The sequence below is a fragment of the Pinus tabuliformis genome, chromosome 2_1 (assembly GCF_031772625.1).
Source record: "Pinus tabuliformis cultivar Carrire ecotype Pingquan chromosome 2_1, CPIR1, whole genome shotgun sequence".
Classification (NCBI taxonomy): Eukaryota; Viridiplantae; Streptophyta; class Pinopsida; order Pinales; family Pinaceae; genus Pinus; species Pinus tabuliformis.
In genome coordinates, this window is record NC_142299.1 from 654,415,703 (window position 1) to 654,426,053 (window position 10,351).

The following is a 10,351-nucleotide window of genomic DNA, read 5'->3' on the forward strand; positions in this document are numbered from 1 at the left end:
TCTATTAAACATATTTTGGTGCTCAACATGCCAAACTTTGTTTGTTCCATGCCATTAACTTTTTGTTCCTAGGTTTTATATATTTGAGAGGTAGAAATATTCTTTAGCACCTAATGCGCTATAACATGACGTGTCATTATCTGGGGGGATTTGTATATGGTTCTTATACAAAATACCTGGAGGTCTAGATAGCTTTGGATTGTTGAGGCCTTACAAAACAAGCCCCTAGCATGAATCCCAATGTTTTTCCATGTCATCTATTGATGTCATTATTTTCCACATGGAAGTTTCTAAATGGTGCCATGTGTCATTGATATTTTGGACACTTGGCCATCACAAATTCCAAAAACACCTACCATGTGTCACACTCCTAAGCTGCCACATAATCATGCTTTCAGTGACATCGCCATCTATATACCATTTATCACTTTCTTATTTTTCATTGTTGGTTATGTTTCATATAATCACCAACTATTATCCACCTATCTCAGTAAGGAGCGGGGTTCCAGAATTTATGTTTTTTAGTATATTTCTTTGTTATTCAAAAATTACAAAGGGATCAACTTTCATGTTATATGCAATTTTGGGGATATTTCTGTCTAGTGTCTTTTATATCACAGTGCCATCATCTATCGGTTATAAACCAAAGAAACTTCCATGGTATGACATCAAAACTTAATTCAGTTAATACAAATATTTATGTCTCAGGGAGTTCATCAACTATGGAAAACTTTGAATGTACATCTATTAATCATACTCTCTCTCAACTAGCAATTTGTCTCTCAAATTTTGTCTACCGTGCCTGCTCACAAACATGTAAACCATTATAACTTCTTCAACTTAGAACATGACATAAAAAACTAACCTTTTTTCGAGCTATCATCCCATGTCATCACATTGTCATGTATCACCCAATGAGTGGTGCCATTTGTCACCTAAGAAAGGGCCAAATGGACATGCAAAAGTGCCAAATATACATCCCACTATTCCTTGCAATGTCATGCCATTTCATCATCTTCCTAGAATTTATACTAGCAACTTTCCACATAATCTACTAGGTCATCATTATCCTCCAATAACACTCTACCATCTATCATGTTCCACATCACTATCTATATGGAGGAAATGCTCGGGGTCTGTTTTTTTTTGCAATTGTTTTCTTTTTTAACAAAAATGGGTAAAGATAATAATTTACATCACTTAAGTGTTGTAAAGGATTTCCTAATTCACCTTATATTAAGAATTCCCATTACTAAAAGTCACACAATACTACACTTGCCATAGACATGATTAGATGCTCGTCAAATAATTGCAAATTTTTCATCCTACTGGTTTTGTCATCCATGACTCCCAACTGCACTTCCGCATGCATTCTTTGACCAGAAAATACACATCATACTACCAAATTATGAATCGAATAAGAGGAAAATTATTGTCCCACATCTTCTGTCAACATATACAGCCTTGCGGTGGTATAACCTTAATGAAATTAAAACACAAATAACTTCTAATCCCTTAGGAGTTTCCCAAAATACCATATATCATTGGAAATGCAAGAAGATTCCCTGCATATATTAATGTACTGAAATTAAATGGACTAGATTGTTGGACCAATTACAACAAGTAAGAGTGTTTTAAAATGGATTTATATTGTGAATAGAGATTTTTGTGTCAACCCTGTTGGTAATTTTATTGACTCATGAATACCGCAAAAACAACATCATCAACGGTCAGAGCCAGAATGTCAGTGCATGAGACCACTCCTTGACATTTATCCTCTATTTGTGTCTTGAAATTGATGATAGTTTCAGATCCATAGAGCGTCATATTAGGATGTGCGTTCTTTTCTGCAATGTTGTCGTGTGTAAAATTCAGGTGCAATGAGGCATTGCAACCCTGGAGTAGCACCAATTCATATCACATTAATCATCACTATGGCCCATCTTAAATACCAATATTGATCACATACAATACTGTACTTAAAAATTCAACAATTTACATATAATAATGTACTTAGAAATTCAACGATTTACATACAATAATCTGTTAGTTTATATACCCTCAAAAACTAATCATGGAAGTGTAGCCTCAAAAGTGAAGTTGTTATTGGGTGATCTATCACTATGTAGTTATTCACCACTTTTCAAACAAATTCCTTAACCCCCAGACAAAATTTCATGTAGAAATTATATATGGGTTTCACTTGTGCCTCAAAGGTTGGAACAAGTATCACTACAACAATAACTACATTTCCCTACATAACAAGAAAAGTTTCATGAATGATTGAATAAAAAACAACATGTAGGCTATTAATGTGCATCTTGCACTCACATCATTTCTTCACAAGAAAAAAAAAATATCACACATAAATTACATCTGTGTGCTATTTATAGACTACGATTATATTTATAACATTCGAGTTGTTGACATAACAAACAACTCTATATTTAATGGTGTAACCCTCCTTTCTACTTTTTTATTCATAACGTGCACTTTCACATTTTCAAGTAAAATAATATTTCACTCACATCTCCTTTTCCAATTGTGCCATCAAGTTCCATTAATTATATGTCTATTAGGTGCTTTATACATGGAAAATATAATTCCTACCTGTCTTCAATGTGCTCATAAATTCTAGAATGTGTATGTTCCTATTAGTTAGGAGTTTGTTGAGGTCTAGTTGCTTGAGAGATTGTTTCTAACTAGTTAGCTTCCTAGATTTGTGTGTGGTTGAGATATTCACTCAACCAAGAGATTATATGTCCAAGATAGACTAGTTATCTCGAAACATAACCAGATGTGTTTATATTGTATTATTATTTTCATGTGAATACAATGTGTAGTGCATTTAGAAAATATTTGTTGGTCCTGGAGCACCTATGGGCTTGGGCACTTGGCCCCTTCTTGGCTGAGGGAAATAAAGAGATTGGTGAATGTTTGTTTTTCCATTCATTTTTTGGTTTGTCCATTCACTGGGGTCGACCTTGGAAATGTTTGGATGAGTGTTTCCATTATTTAGAAGTCTTTTTTTGACTGTGTTACTATGACTTTGGAAGGTCTGATTAGGGCGGTGGAGTTCTTGCTGAAGCCATGGTTTTCCTTGTTAAGACTAGTTGTGAAACCATATATCTTCTTTGGTAAATGAGGGAAGAGTGGTTTGGCTGCCCTAAATATGGACTTATCTCAAGATTCATTATTTGTTAGAGATTGTCCAGGAAAATAGGTTTAGATGGGAAATTCAAGGGCATTGATCACAACTTTCATATTGGAGCCTTTCATTCCTAATGATGATGAGTATTATCTTTCCATTCTCTCCGAACGTCTTGGTTTTACAATAAGTCTTTCTCCATATGGAGGAATATAAATTTAAGATAAATAGGATAAGTTTAAGACAATATTTATCAGAACAAAGACTTCATTAACATTTAAACTCTTTTCTCTACATCCATGAGATCTACAAAATTTAAGGAGTGGTCAACGTTAGATTGTGTAGTGTTTCGTTTTTTGGTGCAGTGTTTTCTTCATTGTGGAGGAATCACCGGTTTGCTCCAATGGTCCCATAAGGCTTGCTAGAATGAAACTCCCTAAAGGAATCCTATTTATGCATCACAACTCTTCTAATATCAACTCCCTAACAGCGGCATCCAACATCACAAAAGATAGTATTCAGCAATTGAAATTAGTTCATGCATGGTTTATTTTCTGGCCAAGGAGGCATGCAAGTTGAACGTTATGGAAACTCATTGTTTAATGTGTGGAGATGCACATCATTTGAATCTGATTATTCCTAGTTAAATTTTTGTTTGATGGGTTCAATCGTTAGGTGGTGTGGGCTCTCAACATTACAATTTGAGCAATGGAGCCATCGGTGGTGCTCATCGTGGGAGCCAATGGAACTATGAACTGTGCAGCTATTGATGGTGCTTGCTAATTAGTGCCCTTGTGCAGAATGAAATTTCTTGTATCATAGAGTGGATATATGCATAAATATTTCCATATAATTGGGCCATATCCATTCTTTATGTCCTCTGTTATGAGTATTTTCCATAATTCAATTATGTGCATCTTCTCCTATTCATGAGCTTTTCAATTCTGCATGAGGAACACTACCTGAGATTCAAAATAGGGACAGTGCTCAATTGGTTTGTGTTGTGTTTGCTCCATAATTGGTCAGATCCATCTTTTGTTGGAAAATGTTTTGTAGAAGGCCTTTCTTTTTGGACTGTACCTTATCCATTTTATTGACCCTATAGAAAGTCGTTGACAAACAAAAGTCGTGCCCTTTCCAATGGGAGTTGTGTTGAGGCTACAACTTCTGTAGCTTTGAATATTGTTTCTTCTTGGGGAAAAATATGCCCTAATTGATTTAAAAAATGATTAATTTGATTTGAATATTGTTTTATGAATTGTTCATTTGCCATCCCATACTTATTAAAGAGACATTAGTTTGGTTGACTATTGTCATAAGTCTATGTTGGAATTGTCCATTTCAACAATAGACAAGTTTATTTGCATGACAAGGACAAAAAAAATGTGAAGATGATATTAGAGAATACAGGTTGGGGAAACATCAAAGATTAAAGGATGATATGAAACAAAGTTTGTTTGAGTAGTTTCTTTGATTTTGTAGAATAGACTCATGATTAGGATAATGTATGAGTCACACATTAAAATTATAGAAAATATACATGTCATATATTGCTTTGTAATGGTCCATTGTGGTCCTTGAAATCATTTATGTACCTACTATTTTTTAAGCTTGGAGTATATTGAAAGAGCATATGGTTGTAAGACCCAAAGAGGTGTGCATAACCCTTTATTCCCTAGTGAAATTAAGTTGTCGAAATAACAAACTGGTAAGTATGAGGGTGGTAGGTGTACTCATATCTAATCTTGATATGAAAATCAAAGAATTGAGTCTTCAATTAAGTGGGGGAATTGTGAGATGGAATAATCTTAGAGTGTGAAGGACCAAGTCAAAGAGAATTCATCAAGAAGTTGGATGAACCATGTATGTGAATGACTTCCTACTAGACCAATAGTTGCAGTGGTTAGGAACCCATGCATTCCGATCGATGGTTGTTTCGTTATATGGATGTCAATAATTTGATGGTGTTTTCATGAACAAGGTACAAGGTGTAATTGTCAGATTGGACCATATGTAGATATTGCTGATTGATATAGAGATAAGTAGTCATTAAGGGGCCACTTGGAAAATATAATTCCTACTTGTATTTAGTGTGCTCATCAATAGTAGAATGAGTTTGTTCCTATTAGTTAGGAGTTTGTTGAGGTCTAGTTGGTTGAGAGATTCTCTCCAACTAGTTGGATTCCTAGATTAGTGTGTGGTTGAGATATTCACTCAACCAAGAGATTGTATGTCCAAGATAGATTAGCTATCTCAAGACATAATGTGATGTATTTATATTGTATTATTATTTTCATGTGAATACAATTTGTTGTGCCTTTAGAAAATATTTGTTGGTATGAGAGGCTGTATGGGGTTGGGGCATTCGCCCCTTCTAGGATGAGGGAAATAAAGAGTTTGGTGAATTTTTGTTTATCCATTCATTAGGGCCGAGCTTGGCGAAATGTGGATGAGTGTTTGCATTGTTTAGAAGTCTTATGTTGACTGTACTACTATGACTTTGGAACATATGATTAGGGTGGTGGAGTTCTTGCTGAAGCCATCTCTTTCCTTGTTAAGACTGGTTGTGAAACAAGATATGTTATTCGGAAAATGAGCGAAGAGTGGTTTCGTTTCCCTAAATCTGCACTTACCTGAGGTTGCGTTATTTTCTAGAGATCGTCTAGGAAAAGAGGTTGAGATAGAAAATGCAAAGGCACCGATCATAGCGTTCATATTGGAGCCTTTCATTGCTCATGATGACAAGTGTTATCTTTCCATTCTCTCTGAATGTCTTGGTTTTACAATAAGTATATATGCTTGTGGAGGTATAGAAATTGAAGAGAATTAGGATAAGGTTAAGACAATAGTTATCCCGACAAAGAAGTCGTTGACAGCTAAACTTTGTGCTCTTCGTGTGTGAGGTCTGTGAAATTTGAGGAGCAGTTAGCGTGAGATTGTGTGGTGTTTTTTTTTTTTTGACACAGTGTTTTCCTTAGTGTGGAGGAATCATTGGTGTGCTCCAATGGTCCTCGAAGGCTTTCTTAAATGAAAATCCATAAAGGGATCATATTTATATATCATAACTCTTCTAAGCACAACTCCCTAATAGGAGCGTCCAATATCGCACAAGATAGTATTCACCGATTTCAAAGAGTTCGTGGGTGGTTTATTTCCTGGTCAAGGAGGCATGCAAGTTGAATGTTGTGGGAGCTCATTGTCTTTTGTGTGTGGAAAAACACACATTTTGAATCTGATTTTTTTTATTCAGGGTTTCTTTCATGGGTTCAAGAGCTTGGAGCAGTGAGCATTCAACATTACAATTTGAGCCATGGTTCCACTAGTGGTGCTCATGGTGTGAGACAACAGAACTGTGAGCCGTGGAGCTATTGATGGTGCTTGAAAACTAGTGCCCTTGTGAAGAACGAACTGTCTTGGATCATAGAGTTGATATATGCATCAATATAGCCATATAATTGGGTCAGATCAATTCTTTATGTGCTTCATTCTGAGCATTTTCCATCATTCAATTCTATGCATCTACTCCTATTTATGATCTTTTCAATTATGCATGATGGCCACTACCTGAGATTCGAAATAGGGGAAATGCTTAATCGATTTGTGTTCCGTTCAGTCCATAATTGGTCATATCCATTTTTTGTTGGGAAAGGTTTTGCAGAAGGCCTTTCTTTTTTGAAATGTAAATCATCCATTTTCTTGACCTGAAAACAAGTTGTTGATAAATGAAATCTGCGCCCTATGAAAAAGGAGGTGTTTTGAGGCTACCACTAATGTAGCTTCAAAGCTCATTTCATCTCAGTGAAAAATATGCTAAAAGTGATTTAAAAAATGATTAATTTGATTTGAATACTATTTTCTGAATTATTAATTTTTCATTCCATAGTTATTGAAGATACATTAGTGTGGCCAACTATTGTCAAAAGTATGTGTTGGAATAAAAAGGATACAAAAATAGTGAAGGTGACATTAGAAAATATAGGTTGTAGCAACATGGGAGACTAAAGGATGATGGACAACCAAGTTTGTTTGAGTTTCTAGAGTAGACTCCTGATTATGATGAAATATGAGTCACACATTGTAATTATAGGAAATCTACATGTCATATATTCCTTTGTAATGGTTTTTTGTGGTCCTTGAAATGTTTTATGTACCTACTATATTTTTACGCTTGCGGTATATTAAAAGGGCATATGGTTGAAAGACCTAAAGAGGCATGCATACCACTTTGTTCCCTAGTGACATCAAGTTGTAGAATTAACCACTTAGTTGGTATGAGGGTGGCAAGGCTACTCATATCTAAGCTTGATATGGAAAGTGAAGAATTCATTCTTCGATTAAGTGGGGTAATTTTGAGAAGGAATAATTAGAGAGTGTGAAGGACCAAGTAAAATATAGTTCCTCAATAAGTTGGTTGAACCACGTATGAAGGACTTCATACTAAACCAACATTTTTAGTATTTAGGTACCCATGAATTTTGGTGGATAGTTGTTCCTTTGTATGGACGTTGAGAATTTGATGATGTTTGCATGAACAAGGTACAAGGTCTAATTTCCAAGTTGGACCAGAAGTACATCTTGTTGATTGAGATAGAGACAAGTAGCGATTAAGGGGGCCACTTGGAAAATATAATTCTTACTTGTCTTTAGTGTGCTCATCAATTCTAGAATGAGTTTGTTCCTATTAGTTAGAAGTTTGTTGAGGTCTAGTTGGTTGCGAGATTCTCTCCAACTATTTATCTTCCAATATTGGTCTGTGGTTGAGATATTCACTCAAGCAAGAGATTGTTTATCCAATATAGACTGGCTATCTCGAGACATAACCTAATGTATTTATATTGTATTACTATTTTCATGTGAATACAATTTATAAGTGAATTTAGAATCTTTGTTTTATGATTCAGGAGAATATAAAAGCCACTGGCTCTGTGCATCTGAGAACCATCTCATTTTTTATCGTGCTTGACTGAGATGAAAATTGTGAAAAATTATCCATACATGTCCAATCAAATGTTTTGGTTCCTCAGCATTTTTAGAAACTTGTTTATTACTTCAACTCTTTTTAATAAAATTGTTCCTTACATTGTAAATTTATATCACATTTGATCTGGAGTTTATTTACATTAAATTTATTAAAAGCATATGTTTTAACAAATTTATTTATATTATTAATCAAACTTATTAATCTTGATTTCAAGCGTGAATGTATTTCTAATTTCGCGTCCAAGATTAAAAAAATTCATGTTAAAAGGTTGGTGTGATTTGGGTTAGGCACAATTTCTATATCAAAACTCTTATGAAATTATACCAATTAAAAAATCATACTAAAAGCTAGTGTGGCCTAGGTTAGGCACAATTTCTAGGTCATTTTAACATTCAAAACTCTCGGGATAAGACTAAAAGGAAATATTATGTTAAGAGCATATATTTTAATCTTATAGATAAATTACTCACAAACAAATTATTATAAATAGAAAATATATAATGGAAAGAACATAAAGATATACATAGAGATTTTCTATGAACCCAAAGCCAAGAAAACCACATTGATTTTTCATTATATTCCTTTTAATGTTATAACACCTTATATGCATGCAGAAGCATTCATAAACCCCATTTCATTAACCTTGGCTTAAAACATAATGGTATTTCTCTTGAATCGATACAAAATACCATGAGCCAAAACTCTCATGGCTAAAGTAATGGGAAAAACCCGGGGTAGGTAGGCCCACCATCCATGGGTCCACCCAACAATTATTGGGTGCACATAAAAAATAATAACATTTATGGGGGCACTTTCGAGACCCCCCGAGCGAGGAGGCTACTGGCCCTTGCAAACCCCGTCGTGGGGGGTTACTCCCCATGAGACAACACTTGATCCTGGAAATAATATAAAGTATACCCAACAAAGGATTAGTGTTATCCATATTAGGTGCAATTATTGGTAAATTTTAATGATATAGATACCCCTTAATCGCCATCTAAAAACCCCTCAATTATAGTTTCTTAAATTATAATTTCTTATACAATATGCAAATGTTATATATTAAAACACATTAACAAACTAATAAAAATAAATATAATTTAAAAATAAATATATAATAAATAAATATATTTTATATTGAATAAAACATTTCCCTAAACTAATAACACTACTACACCAAGGGCACTTTTAAGACATTTTTTTAAGACAAAATAACTATTTTGTCTTAAAAGGTGACTTTTTATTTTAGTTATTTTACATTAAAATTTAATGTCAATTGAATTGTCTTAAATATAAAATTTAAGACCAAAATACTTTGAGACAAATCTGTTTTAAGACAGAACTTTATATTTAAGACAAAAACAATTTAAGACAAAAATATTTGGAGACAAAACTTTAAATTTAAGACAAAAACAATTTGAAACAAAAATATTTTAAGACAAACCAATTTACGACAGATATTTTAAGAAAAAACTTTATATTTAAGAAAAAAATAATTTGAGACAAAATTATTTTAAGACAAAACTTTATAATTAAGACAAAAACAATTTGAGATAAAAACAATTTGAGACAAAAATATTTTAAGACAAAAATAGTTTAGAAGAAAAATATTTTAAGACAAAACTTTATATTTAAGGCATTGACCACTTAACATGAAGCTCGTTCAAGACAATTAACAATTAAGACAAAATCATATCAATTTAAGACAATATCTAACAACTGCAAAATTGTGTTTGACAGTGCACCCTAAGTTCGCCAACTTGCAAGCTACTACTGTCTCATGCCTATACCGAGGTTGTTTTTCCACTTACCATTCACATTATCATATATAAAGACAACGATGTTATGCTCTTCGTTTTGTGGGGGTAACTAACTCCGAAGAACACGACAACTTTTCCTTGCAAGATTTCCTAGATATCAATTCCACTTTTGTCCCTTCGATCTTTGTTTATATGATTAGAGACAATTTGTTTGTTGTTGCATTGGCCCATGAGTCACTTTGGTGCTTACTATTGTAGAGCAGTTGATAAACTAACTAAAATTTGGACTCCTTCTCCTAGTTATGTGATTGAGCCTCGAGTTTAAATTTCCCTTAATATGCATCCCCTTAGACATTGGATCTATCTCAGGATAATTAGCTGCAAGAAAGATTGCAATGTGGCTGACTTACAATTAGCTGGGGATTTGAAGTCCTTCCATCATTTTTCAATCATCAATAAACA